Raw genomic sequence first — 17,264 nt, 5'->3', positions numbered from 1 at the left:
TGGGTAAGTTACTCAGTCTCACTGTACCTCATTTTCCTTGTCTGTAAAGTGGGAGAACAGTAGGACTTACCTCGTAACATTTTTGTGAGAATTTAATGATCTAGCATATATAAAGTGCTTAGAACTTTATGCTTTACTGCTTACGTACTTAGCACATAAAACGGCTATACATGTTTTATATTTTTAAAGTGCTTTTCTTGCAAGATGGAATGTACAAGTGACATTGAAATCAAAGTCTGTTTCTGTCTTTTGTGTATGTTTAAAGCTACCAGTCTATTTTCTTGGTGTTCTAGAGGAGGAGGGAAAAAGGAAGGAGGCAAATATCTTGGGAGCAGCATGACAGACAGTAGGCACCTCCAGAGTTTCGGGGGTCCTGGTGGTGCCTGGAGAGGAGGCTGGTTTTGGAGGGGATGGTGGTGTGGGGGAACTAGGGAGGCTGGACTTGGGGCACAGTGGCACTGGACCTAAAGGGACTGGACTCTTCAGGCTGGCACAAGGACATCTTAGCCAGTACCAGGGAGATCCATTACCCAGAACCAGAGGGCTGTCTCCAATGTTGGCACCCTTTTGGGGAGAAGTCTCTTAGGAGAATGGAAGTGGATTTGTTTAGTTTTGCTCCTCCTGGTAGGTAAGAGACCTGAGATGAGGTACAAGTGGATTGAAGGAAAGTGACAACGGATGCCCTTGTACCTGTGAGGTAGTGGGCTCTTTGAACTCCACAGCCAGTTCTAGGAAAGGGCATGGAATGGTGGAGAAAGCACATGCTGCCTGTGTGACTCTTTTTGTTTTTTTTTGTTAATTTTATTTTATTTATTTGAGAGAGAGAGTGATTGAGAGAGAGAGAGAGCACGAGCAGGTGGGGGAGAGTGGGAGCTGCAGAGGGAGAAAGAGAAGCAGACTCCCCTACTGAGCAGGAAGCTTGATGTGGGGCTTGATCTGGGACCCTGGGATCACAACCTGAGTGGAAAGCAGATGCTTAACCCACTGAGGCACCCAGGCACCCACTCTTTTTGTTTTTAATGAAAACACACAGAAAAGCTCTTTCCACTTCCTTCTTTCTCTTCCCCTCCAAAAACTAGAAGCGGAGTCCTTGGTTTCTGAGCTTAAGCAGGCCCTCCCCAGAGCATCATCATCAGGCAGGAAGATTTAGCCCCGCTCCCCTCCACTTCCCTCAGACCCTCCCTGAGACTGACTGACCTTCTGTGTTTCACTTCCTGTTCTAGTCAGTCTTAAATGCTCCCCTGTGCAGCTGTTCCACAGCTGCTGGCCCTCTGGTCACCTCCTACCCCCATCACTTCCCTGTTGAAGGGGGCTCAGGGAGAGTTGAAAGGTGCTACATCAATGCACAACATTTCCTCTCCTGTCCCCTCAGCTGTGCAGCTCAGCTGTGTGTCCTCTGGCACCTACAAAATCAAACACCTGCCATCCAGATGTTTGCACCTACAGGCTGGAGAAGTTGGCTACAGCAAGTCCTTTAGAATGGAGACAGGTATTTAGTGGAGGGCAAGATTTAATGGAATTCTTGGCCTGAAAAGACTTGGGGTGAGTGTCGTCTTTTCCATTTCTCTGCCTTCTGGAGGATGAAGCTTAACAACCGAGTTCTTTATGCTTTAAAGACTTTTAGTAGAAGAGTCCACCAATTCCCTCGGGCTCACTGTAGGGTGTTTTCCTTTATGATCGACCATATTTCTTTCTAATTTTAAGGGAGGTAGGCTCATACCATGCGGAGCTTATACATAATAATCATTCTTCCTCTCCCCCAAGGTAATTACTAGGAAGGGAGGAAGTGTGGTGGTGCAGAATGAGCATTGTCTTTTGGGGCCCCATAAACCCATGTTCAAGTCCAAGCTTAGCCATATACTGGCAGTGCCTTGCTTTAACCCCCAATTTCAATTTTGTCTTTTTAAAAATTTAGATAGTAGCCCTTGTCCAGATGAGTTTTGAGGATGAAATTGATAATGTAGAATTGTTGCTGGGTTAGAATAAGCCCCCAGCAAATCACAGCTATTGTCGTTATTGTTATGGACAGTCTGTTTCTTCATTTAGGCAAAAAAAATCATTCTGTCCAGAATTAATTACCATCAGCTCATTTACGTCGAGTGCTTGCTGGTCTAGGTGTTGGATAAAATAAGACATCTCACTAATATGTTTTCTTTGGTGCACAATTTCTTAAGGTAGGCTGTGGTCCACCCCCATCAGAACTGCCTGTGAGCACTTGTGGAAACTGAAGAACCTGGGCCCTAGCACCCTTACTGATTCAGAATATGTTCACTGGGAGAGGGAATCAGCATTTTTGTCAAGCACTTCAAATAATTCTTAATCACCTTAATGTCTGAGAGCTACTCCCTAGGGTATGTTACTAAGGTTGGATGGCTCATAGGTCAAAGAAGGCATATCACTTGGTGTTTCCTGGATGACAGAGCAGGAGCTTTGCCACATGTCCCTTTGTTCTTCCCAAGAGACAGCAGTCAGCAGTGCAACTTTCTGGAATCACAAGGGGACATAATGTTAGCATGGAAACAACCTCGGAGGCCACATCATCTAGTCTCTCACCAGATATAAGAATCCCTTTTATAGAAACCTAGAGAGTGGACTGCATGTTCTCCAGGGCAGGTAGAGAAGGTGCGACAAAAGAGCAGGCACCCAAGAACAAGAAAGGTTTGGCCAAGGATTGGAACAACTGGCAATATTATGGGGTACTGGTTGTTTGCAGAGCCCAGCACTGATTGTGGCAAGAAGACACAGAGGAAAGCATAGATGGGGCTTACAGTGTCTCCAGCACGCTCTGCATCTGAACAGGAACTGGGAAATCTAGTCAGTCATTGCAGTGTTTTAAGTGACCAGATGTTGCTTGCCAGATTGTTGAGGAGTTCAGGGTCCTTTTGGAAGACAGGGGAAGGAGAAAGGAAAATACATGGAAATAGACTGGAAGAAAAGGAAAAGAACCCAACAAGATAGAGGCTAATGTTGGTTATTAAATTAATGAATTCATTTATGGAGTCCTGCTAGGTGAACAGCCTTGGATTTACAGAGAGTAATCAAATATAAATGCTCCCCTCAAGGGGCATGTAATGTGTGGGAAGAATAAAGTCACTGGAATAAGATTCAAATTGGGTCTCACCACTTAGTAGCTCTGGGAACCTGGCAAGTGCTGTAATCTTACTGAGCCTTGGGTTTCTCAACTCTAAATGATACTATAATACCTACCTTTCTGGCTGTGGTAAGGACTAAAGTAGATAAAGTGAGAGAAGTATCTGGTACAATGTCTGCACATAGAAGTACTCAACATCTGAAAGAGTAACATAACTTCTATCATGCAGTTGCAGTAGCACCATTAGTATCCCGTTAAGGTTGGTTTCGGTGTTGCAAGGGCAGGATGGACTTGCCTCTTGAAGACTGGAGCCCAGGTGCATGATCACCATGCATTATTCAACCAGTAAAAACTCACAGAGCCCAGCAGTAACTGCATTATTTGTTAGATCCTTGAAGTGCCCCTTAAAGCTTATCTAGAGTCCTTATCCAATAATCTTGAGTCAATGCTACGTGAAGACAGAGACAGTAAAGCTACTCATCCTTCTGAAGAACAAATCTAGGTCAAGCAACTGTTTTAGTCATTTCATTGTCTTCTTATTATTTTAAATGGTTTAATTAGAAAAATGTGAAGAAAAAAAATCAAAGATCACATGTATCACTTCCATTTGAAAACATTGCAGAAGATTCTGGTTTCTGACCTGTGAATCCAAAACCTAGACAAAATGTATGGGGCTGCTATTTGAGGATTCTGAAAAGTCGATAGTATCATATGGATTGGGGGAAAAGGCTAGAATTTGTATTACCCCTGAACTGGGAGTGAGTTTATTATTTTCCCCCAACTCTGTTATTTCCCTGACTTCAATCAGCCCCAAATCTGCAAGTAGGCAGGAGGATGCAGACAAAAATGTCCAGGAGAAGTCCTTGAGTTCTGGCTTAAGCAGGAAAGAAAACTCCCAATATTTAGAGAGATTGTAGAAGTCCTCGTTTTTCTTTTCTTCTGGCCTTTTCTTCATTTTCTATTGTCCCAGCTCAAGCAAAACTGTGGTAGCAGCAGCAATGGGAACCTGCAGGAACCTGAAACCAGAGGGAAACCCCTTAATGTGGATTATGGAGCTCTGGTATAACACCCTGGGCTTGACCCTAAAAAGCATATATAGATTTTGAGACCTGAACTATGGGATATACCACTATCCAAATCCCAGTGTGACCACTGGGTAGTATACCTGTGAGACTGATCCAAATAGTACTATAACAGCTCTGAAAGCTGAACTGATACCAGAACCACAAACCTTATAAGGCTAATTAGAACTTGTGGCCTAAGTGCTTTCTTTATAGGATTTAGATACAACCCAGAATCTCAGAAAACAATGCTCAATATGTTTCGGATAAAATCCAAAATTACTTGGCACACAGAAAGATCCAGAAAAATCTTGACCCATACAGAGAAAGATAGGCAACAGAGTAAATGTCTCACTAACATGGACAAAAATTTTAAAGCAGTTATTAAAAAATTCTCTAACAAGTAAGGGAGAGCACTCTTGAAATGGGTGAAAAGTTAGAAATTCTCAGCAAAGAAACAGAAGATGTAAAAAAAAAATCCAGGAAATTTAGGAAAATAAAGGAAATTTGTTAATTCAGAGATAAAAATAAATCCTCACTAGATGGGTTTAAGAGTAGAATGGAGATGACAGAAGTGAGTCAGAATATGAAGATAGATCTAATCAGGACACAGAGAGAAAAGATTAAAAAAACAAAAAACAGATCTCAAGGGCCTATGGGACAATAACAAAAGGTCATCAGTGCACCAGAAAGAAAAGAGAAAAAGTACAAGAATAAGAAAAAATGGTCTGAAAACTTTCCAAATTTGATGAAAGTCAGAAACCTACAGGTTCAACAAGCCCAGTGAACCTCAAACCTCAGATAAATCCAAAGCAAACCACATTCAGATATGTCATAATTAAACTGCTGAAAACATAAGACAGAAAAATCTAGAAAGCATCCAGAGAGAAATGATGCATTTCTTGTAGGAAAACCTGATTCCAGTAACTGCGGATTTCTCCAGTTTCTCATCAGAAACCAGGAAGCCAGAAGAAATTGGAACATTTTTTCATGTGCTGAAAGACAGGAACTCTCTTCATCTAGAATTCTACATCCAGTGAAAATATTTTCAGGGATGAGAGCAAAATAAAAAATCTCCGATGAAGGAAAGAGAAAAGAGTCTGTTACCAGCAGACCTGATCTAAGGAAATTGCTAGAGGAAGTCTGCAGACACAAAGGAAGTTATGCCAGGAAGAAACTGGGAACATCAAGAATCAAGGAAGAGTAACAGAGATAATAAATATCTCAGTAAATTTAATAGACTACTCTTCTCCAATGAGTTCTTTGAAGTTTGTTTGATGATTAAAAACAATAAAATACAACGTTGTCTGATGGAATTTTCAGTGTATGTAGATATAACCTAGGATAGCTATGACACAGAAGGGAGATGAAGGGAACAACTGGTAGTTTCTGCATTCCACTTAAAGTGATAAAATATCAAACCAAACTAGATCAGAAAAGTTGATTATGTATATAGTCATTTCAAGAGCGACCACTACAAAACCTATACGAAGAGATACAGTAAAAAAAAAAATGCAGTGGATAAGTTACAATGGAATAGCAAAAAATGTTCAAATAAACCCAGAGAAAGCAGAGAAGAAGAAATAGAGAAACAAAACCCAGAGAGGAAAAATGGAACAAAGAACAAAATGGTAAATCTAAATCCAAGCCTGTCAATAATTATGTTGTAAAAAACTCCCTTCAGATGATAGGTGTTGGTTAAAAGTAAAAGGATGGGCAATGATCTGTCAGGCAAACACCACACAGAGGAGAGCTGGTGTGACTCTACTAATCTAAGACAAAGTAGACTTCACAGAAAAAACAAAACAAAACAAAACCAAAACTCATGGGCACAAAGAAAGACTTTATACATTTTATAATGATAAAAGAGTCAATTCACAAGGAAGACCTACCAATTCTAAATGTTTTGCTGCTAACAACAGAACACTAAGATACATGAAGGAGAAAAGCAGATAGAATTGAAAAGATAAAAAGACAATTTCACAATTACAGTTGGAGTCTTTAGAAGTCCTTTCTCAGCAATTGGTAGAACAAATAGACAGAAAATTGGTAAATATGTGGAACTGAACTACACCATCAGCCGACTGGGCCTAGTTGTCTTTAACCCGTGGCACCTAATAGTGGTAGGATATACATTTTTTTCAGGAACACACAGAAATTTCATCAAGATATCCTGCATTATAAAACAAACCTTAACAGATTTACAAGACTCAAAATCATACAAAGTATGTTCTGTGATCACAGTGGAGTTAAGTAGATAATAGAAAACATTCCAGAACATAGGAGGAAAAGGAAAGGCTTTGTGACTTTGGGTTAGATGGGGATTGCATCGCTATGTTACCAAAGCATGGGCCACAAAAGAGACAACTGCTAAGTTAGACTTCATCAATATTTAGAATCTCTCTTTGAAAGACAGTTAAGAGAATGAAAATTTAAGCCAGGGACTGGGAGAAAATTTGCAGCTTACTTATCTGATAAAGGACTTGTTACAGAATATGTGAAGAACTCTCAAAAGTCAGTAAAATTAAAAATGAGCAAACAATTTGAAAAGGCACATCACCAAAGAAGATGAACAGATGGCAAATAAGCACATGAAAAGATGCTCAACACGGTTAGTCAGTAGGGAAATGCAAGCTGAGATTATGATGAGGGAACGCTACTCTTTTGTGAGAATGGCTGACATGAACAAAGGCCAAGAATTGTCAGGGGTCTAGCATGGCTCTGGGCAGCAGGGAGTGGTGAGGAGTGTGCAGGGGGACACAATGTGGGTGTGATCAGATTATGTGGGCCCAAGAGTCCAGGTCTCCCTGGCTCTGAATTATTCCATGGTGTTTTTTAGAGGTGGGCTGGATTCTGATCCATGAAATCTTAATGTATCTCTCAGGGCCAACATGACTTTATTTTGAGATGCTCACTTTTTCCCCTTCAATGTTCCTTAGACCCTTGGGAAGGAAACAGCACAAAGTCCCATCACTCCTGCTTCAGAAGATAAAGGGCTTATAAGTGTTGCCAAGGTAACATAAGCAAAGTTGGAAGTTTTCATAAAGAGGAAGCCTAACACAAAAAGATACAGGACTTCGCATTTTCTTCTTTATTTTCCAAGGACAAAACCTTTGGCCATGCCACATGGCCCTTTTATCTCAGCACTTACCCTTTCCTCCTTCTGTTCTTTCAAGCCCAGTCCCATCCAACCCTGACCCACCTCATGAATTCATCCGTTCTGAGTTTGGCTCTTTGACTCACTCTTGCACCTTACTCCTAGTTCTGGAGCTTGTCTAGATTCCAAATGCTGCTGGTCTTGGAATTTGGGGATTATTTTCTTTTTCTGACTTGATTTCTCTTGATGCTGCATCAAGTATTACTGAGTACAATTCCAAGCACCTTTGACTCAGCAGTAATTATTCCCCGAGTTGGTGTGGAGCGCTTCATTGGGAAAAGCTGCATGCAGAGTTCACAGCCTGAAGTTATGACAGAGAGCCAAGCAGTGTCTACACAATGCATTTATTCATTCAAGAAATGTTTATGGAGTACCCACCATATTCCTGGCACTGTTTAAGGTTAGCAATGAACTCTAAATGAGCTTCCATTCCAGTTGGGGGAGAAAAAGGAAAAACAACAACAACACATGGATCACTATATAGTATGACAAATGACAAAAATATTATGAAGAAAATCAGAGGAGTGTAAGGGAGATATAGAGTGAGAGGTGCAAGGGGATGAGGGGAGGTTGCCATTTTATGGAGGGTGGTCAGGAAATGTATCCCTGAGGTAAGGAAGTGGGCAAAGCAGGAATCTGGGAATCAAGTGTTACAGGGAAATGGAAAAGTATGGGGAGGGATCCTGAGGCTGTATGTGTGTCACAGCAAGGAGCTGAGTATGACCTGAGCAGGTGGGGTGCAGGCAGGAAACAGAACTTACCATAGATGGTTCCAGTGGAGACTCTGATGAAGGCACTACTTTAGAAAGTGAGGACTGGCTATTAAAGGATTGAACAGGAATGTTGAAGCCCCCAGAGAAAATTGTCAGCAGGAAGCTGCCATCATCTGTGGGGCTGAGGGGACAAGGCATGGGGTGTGGTGTCACTGGAGCCCTGTGAGAGACAGCTCAGAAAGGAGGGCTCCTTGGTAGGAGCTGTGAGAAGGAAGGGGTGCAGTAAAAACCCCAGAACCAGGCTGAAGCAGGGATGTAGTGGAGAAGAATGTCCTTAATCTCTCTTTCTCCTGCCCTCTGATCTCCTACCAGCACCTTCCACTGGCTGAATCTGAAACATGCCAGTTGAAAATGGTATCTTCAAGGCCCAGCCTTCTGGGGCGATAGCACAGGGCAGGACAGAGCATGGATCCAGAGGTGGGGCAGTGGCTATCTAGCACTGAGAACAAGAGAGAGAATGGTCATTTGGTGTAAAGAGAAGGAACAAGTCACTTCAACTCAGGAACAGTGAGGTAAAGTGCCAATTCAGATCATTCATGGAAAGCAAACGTCCTTTGGTGTTTGAGTGAACAACCTGGAAGGCAGTCTCTGCAGGGGAGGCTGAATGGCCTGGCTTGTGAAGGTCAAGTGACCATTTCTACAGTCATTGGAACCAGGTTCCTGACCTGCTGGCTGTGTGCACTGTGTTGTAGTGTTAAGTTCAATCACACAGTTTTCTGTCTTTCCTCTCATTTTCTCACTTAAAAATTAGACACACTTCTCCTTCTGTCTAGTTGGCTTTCCTACACAAAAGTCTTTGTGAAGAATATTATTTAGTTCTGTTCAAGAGCTAGCTTGGGATTTATTCTCCAATCTAGGTAAGCTTGATCACAAAGACAGGAGCTTTTAAAAAGAATGAGATTTCAGGGGAAACCTGCGTGGCTCAGTCAGTTAAGTGGCCAGCTCTTGGTCATGATCTCAGGGTTGTGAGATTGAGCCCTGTGTTGGGCTCCATGCTGGACATGGAACCTGCTTGGGATTCTCTCTCTCTTAGGCAATTCTGCTCCAGACCAGAAGTGTGGCAGGGATGTCTCACAGACCTGCCCATCCACCCAGCAAGCCAGCAACTCCAATTTCCAGCCTTGGTCTTGCCCAATATTATCCCCAAATACAACGTCTTCTCAAAAGGTGGTGCTGCAGATTAAGGAGAGACTCCTTGGCAACTGGTTCTCAGGCTGTCAGGGGAGTCACTCTGGCAGGTCTCCAGGGATCGTCTGCCTTTAGGGGTCACCTTGAAGATCTCAGGCAGCCCCACTCTCTCCTGGACCTGTGCCCAGGAGGCTAGAGTGGTTGTGGAGGGAAGGGACTCCTGGTGGTCTGTCAGGTTTGAGCTGTGTGTTTGTAGGGTGAAGACTGAAGTGATATCAGGATAGCAGGAAGGGCAGAAAAACCAAAGATGGAATGGGACACTCTCTAAGACTTCTCCTACCTCAAGAAAGAACACATGGATAGCCTTTGGATAGGGGAAAATGGGTCATGGTAATCATGAGTAGTTGCTATCAGAGCATTGTCGGGTTCTGTGTAGGGAGATTGGTGCTCAACATAAACATATTCATGGAGACAACCATCCCTCTTTTAATTATGGAACACTTAGAAAAATGAAAAAGAATTCATTTAACCCTCGATGTTAATTCCGTTTGGAACAGTTAGTCCATTTCTTTGTAACAGTCCTTTGGGAATGGGTTGGGATATTCCAGAACAGAGTCTTGGCTGGGGTTTGGTGAGTTGGGTTAGTGTGTGTTAACAGTGATTTATTATGGTCATTTCCTACAAGAGAGAACAGATGGATGTGGAAACAAGATGTTGAAGAACTGCCCATAAGAAATCCCACATTCTGCTACAAAGGTTCTTAAATGATTTAGATGTAATGGATTTAAGGCTCTCAGAATGAATTTTACAGTCCTTAAATGAAGAAATGAGTCTTGAATCAGTTTCTTTAACAAGAAATTTCTCTGCTACTTTATCTAGCACAAGCTTTGTGATATTCAGTGGAAATCTCTGAAGCTCATCTGTAAAGTAGGGCCAATATCATCACCACACTGGGTGGTTGTTAGGAATAAACGAGGAAATGCCAACTGTGGGTCCTTAATCAACATTTATAAAGTAAGGATATATGTTAATCAGGTCTCTGTGTCAGGATCACTCTAAGGAGAAAGACATGGGAAAATAGAAGGAATGAAATATGAAAGCTTCTTGGAACAAACATGCACTCAATTACATTACATTTTATTTTTTAAATTTATTTTTATTGTGGGAAGATATATGTAACATAAAAATTATCATTGTAGCTATTTTTCAGTGTGGGGTTCTTTGGCATTAAGTACCTTCCCCTGGTGCAACCATCACCACTGTCCATCTCCAGGGCGTTTTCACATGATGGCAAACTGAAACTTTAAACCCATCAAACAGTAACTCGCCATCCCTCCCTTCCCGCAGCCCTGGGCAATCACCACCCTACTTTCTGTCTCTGAATTTGACTGCTCCAGGTGCCTCCTAGAAGTGCAATCATACACTATTCATCCTTTCATGTCTGGCTGACTTCTTTTACCATAATATCAAAATCCTCAATTAGAGGTCAAGGCTAATGTGAAAGACAATAAAAATGACCAGAAAGACTGAGGAGTGATGATCTATTGGAGAAAATGAGGCACTAAATTCACTGATGCTAGCAGGGGAAGAGGGGCAAACGAATTAGCTGTGGCTTTTACAGCTCCCAAACCTTTGCAAGCAGGAAAGAAAAATCTTTATTTCAAATTTTTATTTGCTTTGTGCATTCATCTTAAGGACTATTTGTTTCACGACCGGTGGATGAGCCATCGATCGTGATCTGGATTTGCCCAGATGTATGCTAAACTCTGCAAGAAGGGTGCTCCTCTGTACCTTCGAGGTACTTCTCTGTGGATAAAGGAAGCAGCTCCATAGATCTCTAGAAATCTCTAATTTCTCTTCTGGCTTTGCTACCCTGGGCTGCTGGGACCTAAACTTAACTTCCTAGATATTTCTAGCCCCCTCTGCTGTGACGTTAGGCCAGGCCACCGTTACTTTTTACCGAGACCATATGTTCTCCCTGCTTCAGGCAGAGTTGTTGAGAGTACAAATCTGAACATGTCATCCCTATTAAAACCTTCCAGTGCCCACACTCCTCCCTCCCCTTCACCCCTGCTACTGATCTCAGGGTCAGACTGAATTTCTGACATGGCCTTCCCTGCTCTGCATGATCTGGACCCTGCTTCTCTCCCTCTCTTAGTCCTAGGCTCCTCCCACTCCACATGGCAGCTGCCCTGGGGTGGTTTTGGCTCTTGATGGGGCTTGCTGTCCCATTGCAGTTCATCCTTTAAATGTCTGTCTTCCCTCCCTGTGTGATGGGGGACTCTTGTGTCCACTGCTAGAACTCCCATGCTTGTCACAGCTCATGACACAACTGCTATTTATTTAATGGATGGCTGAGTTGTATTAATCAGGGCCATTTAGGCATTCATTTTTTTTATTAAATAATCCGCCCCCCTCCCCCAACAAATGAATAGCAGTTTTATTTGAAAGTAACATAAACCCAACTCTACAAGCTTAAGTTTTTACAAAGTGGGGAACATACAGGGAGGTGTAACAGAAAGCCCATGGGTGGAAGGGGTTTCAGTCACAACTAGATCTATAGGTTTAAGCAAGGTGTCATCTTCTTCTGCATTTCTGCTCACATCTCAACACCACTTCCCCAGACTTGGGCTGTATTCTATCCTTCAAGAGATAGATTTCTTCTTCAGTGCTTCCGGGATTCATGTCTCTCCTGTTCCATTCCTCCAAAGGCAAATACCTTCACCTACAGCTTCAAATGGCAGAACCCTGGGTGGGGTGGAGGAGGATGGGAGGGGGACTCTCTCTGACCTGGCTTGAACTACATGTCCACATCCCAGACTGTAACTTTGATTAGGGAGATGTGGTCCTCTGATTGCTCAAGGCTGAGCCCACCCCCTGTGGCCAGGAGGAGGGTGGACTAATACAGAGGTTAGTCATAACATAGGGTTGGAAGCACACATTTTAAATCTAGACCTTCCAGGTTCCCATTCCAACTCTGCCACTTGGTAAATGACCTTAAGCCAGTTAACTTAACTTTTCTGTACCTCAGATTCTTTGTCTGTAAGAAGGATATAATAATAGTACTTGCTTCACAGGATTATTGTGAAGATTAAATGAGTGCATATATGTAAAAGCACAGGGGACAGTGTTGAGTACATGGTAAGTACCATGTAATTATTTGTGAAATAAAAATAGCCAAGCAATGGAATAGAAGAGATTCATTCAAAGAAACAACCACCTCATACATATTTATTAAGGATTCCGTATGCACTAGACAGTAGTGTTCATAGCTAAGGGGAAAAAGATGAAATTTCTTTCTTTATTACATTCTGAAGTGCTATGCACAGGGTACAAAAGGGATAGTTTGCATCCTTGAAGAAATAAACAGATTGTTATAGGGACTGAAAGCCTCAGTGAATTGTGCAGTTTCTGTTTTGTAGGAAACTTATCTGATTAACAAGAGGCTACTCCTTAACCGAGTACTAAATTGTTGCCATCCAGCATGGGGACAAACTGGTGGGAGGGTGCTCATGCAGATATACTGCCATGTACAGAGGGGAGGAGCGGTCACAGGGTACACAATGGGGAGCAGAGGCTCACTGAACCCCCCCCACACCCCCAGGTGTGGAGAAAATCCAACTTTTAGAGCAAACAGTTTTTGTTTTTGTTTTCTTGGGGGTTGGGGATTGGGTCAAGGGTAACAGCAGGAGACTCGACTTGCTAGCTAGAGCTGGAAATCAAAGGGTATTCTTTCTGTCAATTGGGGACCAAACTGAAAGGGACCCTTAACTACTATAAAAGATAGTATTTTCTTGAAGAGTATGTGTGTGTGTGTATAGTGGAAATACATATTAACTTTTTTATGATAGACCTGGTTTTCAGTATTCCATCATGAACACCTTTAAATTATCAATACAGTGCAGAAATGATGTTACTTTATTAACTGTAACTGCCATAATGATTTAGCTAAGCATTATCATGAAAATATTTCACAACTGTTCCTTTGTCATATTACCTGATTCTGATTTTGGCGGAGAAAGAATTTGCTGTGTAAGGACACACTTGACACATGACCCAAATTATTCATGAACAATGCTATTCTGTAGTCAGATCACATTTTCTCTGCCAATCTCCTCCCATTGTCTAAAGGAGATTGGGTTAGGGGAACAACTTGTGGCCACTGGATGTAATCTACTAGATTTCATTTTCTAATGAGTCAAGCAACTGTATCAGCTTTGTCTACTTTTGTATTCCCTTCCCCTAATAATGATAGCAGCTAATTCTCATTAAGCATAGAGTGTGTGCCACATAGCACGCTAAGCCCTTTGTGTGTTCATTTAATCTCTTCAACTCTATAAGGTACGTTCAATCCTTTCTTCCTCTATACCTTAGAAGTCTGTGGCTTGGATGGATTACTCATTCCCTGAGATCATGTACCTTGTAGGTAGTTGGGCCATATTTGCACTCAGGACATCTGAGTGGAAAGGCCCAGGCTTGGGCCATTATGCTAGACTGGCAGCTGGGCAGAGGTTCAGTATGTGTTGGAGGAATAAATTGTAGGATGGGATGAAACTAAGTGGCTCATTCAAGGACTCACATCTTTGAATATGGCATCAAGGGTCCTGGACCCTCATTTGCTGAATTGACCAGGATGGGGCTTCAGACCCTGAAAGATGACCTCATGTATATATATTTGAGAAGTAGGGACTCTTCAGAATGCCTTCACTGCTTTTGGGAATGTAGGGAAGGACTTGCATTGATCTAGAACCTGGGGTAAGGAATTATGGATGTGACCACATGCCCTACAGAGATGACGTCTCTTCTCATTCATTTTAACACAGACCCAGGGACAGAGATGATGAAGGAATTGTTTGATTCACTGGAGAGGCTGGAGCACGGGGGCTCACAGAGGAAGTAAACTTGATATTCATCCTTTTTCAGTGGGTGTGATTACTCCTCTCTTGAACTAGCAGAGTGTTTGTTTTGCAGCTCACTTCTTTATTCATCTTCCTTTTTCTTGTATGGTGCTGTCTGGGGATATTTTGTTTTGTTTTTATCTATTGGAGTATGCCTTTTGAGATGAGGCGTGATCTCCAGTTCATAGTAGATGCCTAGGAAATAAAATCAATTTATGTATGGTGTTTGTTTTTTTTTTACATAAACTTTCTATTTTAAGTGTATTTTTAAACATATCGAAAAAGTGACAAAGATAGTACAGAGAGTTCTCATATACCCAACAGTATCCCCTATTGTTGATGTCTTACATTGTGACGGCACATTTGCCACAATATTTCAATACTGAAATATTAGTATTATTTTAAAGAATTATTTATTTTAGAGAGAGAGAGAGAGAGAGAGCATATTTCTGAAAGGAAGTCTACAGAGCTCCGGTGCAGTGTGTTCTCAATATATTGTATCAAGAGCATGTGTTATAAACTTGCCTTTCACTGATGATGTTGATCTTGGTCATTTGGCTTAGGTAGTGTTGGTCAGGTTTTTCCACTGCAAAATTACTTTTTATTTTCTCTCCATACTATATTCTTTGCAAGCAAGGCACTAGGATTACCTACATCTAAGAGGTAGAGGGTTACACTTCACTCCTTAAGAGGGTAGTACCTGCGTAAATTATTTGGTATTCTGAGTGGGAAATTTATCTATCCTCTACCATTTATTTATTCAAGCTTTTACTTCTGTCAGTATGGATGCATGTGTATTTATTTATTTTATACTTTGGGTTATATAATCTAATACTATGTTACTTATTTTGTTGCTCAAATTGTTTCAGCTTTAACCATTCAAAGTTCTGTTGGTTCCTACTTCTTTTTGACATACTCCTATTATTTTGTTTTCTGAGCACATCCTTAATTTCTGGCCCTACAAAGAAGCTGTAGGCTCATCTTATATTTTCCCTGCCCCAGCCCTAGAATCAAGAGCCTTGGTTCCTTTAGTTGTATAATGTATTAGCAACCAAGATCTGGGTGTTGGGTATGCTTGTTGCTAGTAGAATGTCATTGCTTCTAGACCCTCTTAATGGCCAGATCAAGAAAATACATACATGTATAGTAACATATATGTCTATAATTATTTTCATATACCCATCAGCATCTATATTAAGCTAAGCATGAGTTCATATGTCTATCTCTGGCTAATCCAGTACCACATGGTTCATCCCTTTCCTTATCTGTAAACTCCCACTCCAACAGTGAGAAACATGGCTCCTCATATTTGATGTCCATTTATTTATTTGTTCAACCCTGGCACACAGGACCAGCTGTTTCAGAACTGTTAGCTTGTACCACCGTGAGAAACAACTTTACCCACTAGAGAACAGTACAGTGCTGACGCATAGTTCTCTCAAATGTACGTCAGTGACAACAGATTTTTTCCCCTAAGAATCATTCTACCCAATGCTAGACATCTAGTGGTTCTTTCTCAGAAATAATTGTTTCAGTGTGAATGTACTTAAGGCCACTGTACACTTAAAAGTTGTTAAAATGGTCAATTTTATGATAGGTACCTTTTTACCACAACAAAATAATATGTTTTACCTTCCCCAGATATTCTAATGAATTCATCTCTAAAGCAAGCCGATTATCAAAAGCCAGGTCGTTATAGTATGAAGCAATAATCTGGATTTGTAACGAGTTTCCCAAGTGATTGGCAGCCGCTTCTGAATTAGTGGACTTTTTCTTTTAAGAAAAGAAAATAAATATGCAGCTGGGGAGGTTCCGGGGCCCTGGGACCTGCCAGTAGACAATGTTGTCCCTATGCATGATGAGGAGAGGTGCGGGCTTCTCCATGGGCTGGCCTGAGGACCTCAGTCGAGCCTTGCTCCTCATCGCCTGCCCAGCCTGCCTACAGGTCTGGCTCAGCAGCCCCCGCTTTGAGCTGCCTGGGCATCTCCCACAAAGGCTGTGCTGAGTTGCAGAAATTCAGAGCCCTGCCTCCCTGTTCTTCGGCATGATCTCAGCATGTTAGAGTTGCCACATGAAAGGAATCTGCTTGTTTCTCAGAGCAGGTTGCCAGTTGGATAACCAACTTTTGCCTCCCAGCCCATAATAAAACCTCCATTAAAGCCCTTTATTACTTTTCCCAGTCTGTAGAGCAGGCTTGCCTGGGACCAACGACTGCTGAAGTCGGTTCCAATGTGGGTCCCCTGCCCCTCGCCCGCGGCTGTCTTCTCTGACACCTTGGATGCTGGTATCCTGGCAGTGAGCGGGGCTTTGATTCCAGAGCCTGACCTGGCCTGTGTAATTAGATGCTCTGGCTAGACCCTATCTCATGTCTGATTCACCCAGAAGAGGGTGCAGTCAGTAGGTTCTCTGAGCCAGTCTGTTCCATTGTGCTGAGAGCTTCTGTCTCTAAGTAGAAGTATATGGAGATCCAGGGCCCTGTGTGGTGATTCCAGGTCCTCTCCAAATCACTCACCATGGCACAGCCCCGATTTGAAGGAGAAGGAAGGGGATGTCACTTTGCCTATATGGACTGATGTATTACTCTTGCTTTGTAGGCTGCTTTGTGTGTTTGAGTACAGGGTATGTAAATAAAAAAAACTATAATCTAGACAGTTGACACCTCCCAGACATGAGAGCATGTGAGAGCAACTAGGGACAAACTCTTGTGTTCTCACTGGTCCAAGGTCAAGAATGACACTGGAGGACATTTGGAAAGGAAACTGAGGTCAGAAGGCAGGTTAGCCACTCACTGGCTGAAGGAGCTTGGGAAAGTCATGGATTCTCTGATTTTCTCCTTATTTGAAAAAAAAATAGAGTTAAAAAAAAGAGTTAAAAAGATTTAAAAAGTTAAAAAAAACTAAATTCAGTAAGAAAATGACTATGAAGTTGTTTGTAAACTATGACACAAGAGGTCAGTGTATTATAACTGGTTAAACCAGATCAGACAGTAGATAATATCACTACACTTTTCTAATGTGCTCTGTGCTGGCCCCATCTTGCCCTGTTCTATGGAATCACTCTGGATAGTCTTCTTTATCCATTGCCTTGGCACAAAATACCCTCACTCCCCCACCCCCACCATTTTCAAGATTATCTCTTGTTCTAAAGCTACACCCC

At 42.0% G+C, this 17,264-nt stretch overlaps 1 long non-coding RNA gene across 1 annotated transcript in view; it reads left to right on the top strand.

Annotated features, from left to right (window-relative positions):
- The first annotated feature begins 1,290 nt into the window (after window positions 1–1,290).
- LOC116861019 overlaps window positions 1,291–17,264 on the top strand; it is a 54,218-nt gene continuing 38,244 nt past the window's right edge. The window contains exon 1 of the long non-coding RNA XR_004381395.1: window positions 1,291–1,542. This is a non-coding gene — a long non-coding RNA (uncharacterized LOC116861019). The remainder of the gene's footprint in view (window positions 1,543–17,264) is intronic.

This window comes from Lontra canadensis, unplaced genomic scaffold, assembly GCF_010015895.1.
Source record: "Lontra canadensis isolate GAN:19392208 unplaced genomic scaffold, GSC_riverotter_1.0 scaffold188, whole genome shotgun sequence".
Lineage (NCBI taxonomy): Eukaryota > Metazoa > Chordata > Mammalia > Carnivora > Mustelidae > Lontra > Lontra canadensis.
This window is presented reverse-complemented; position numbering and strand designations above follow the sequence as displayed.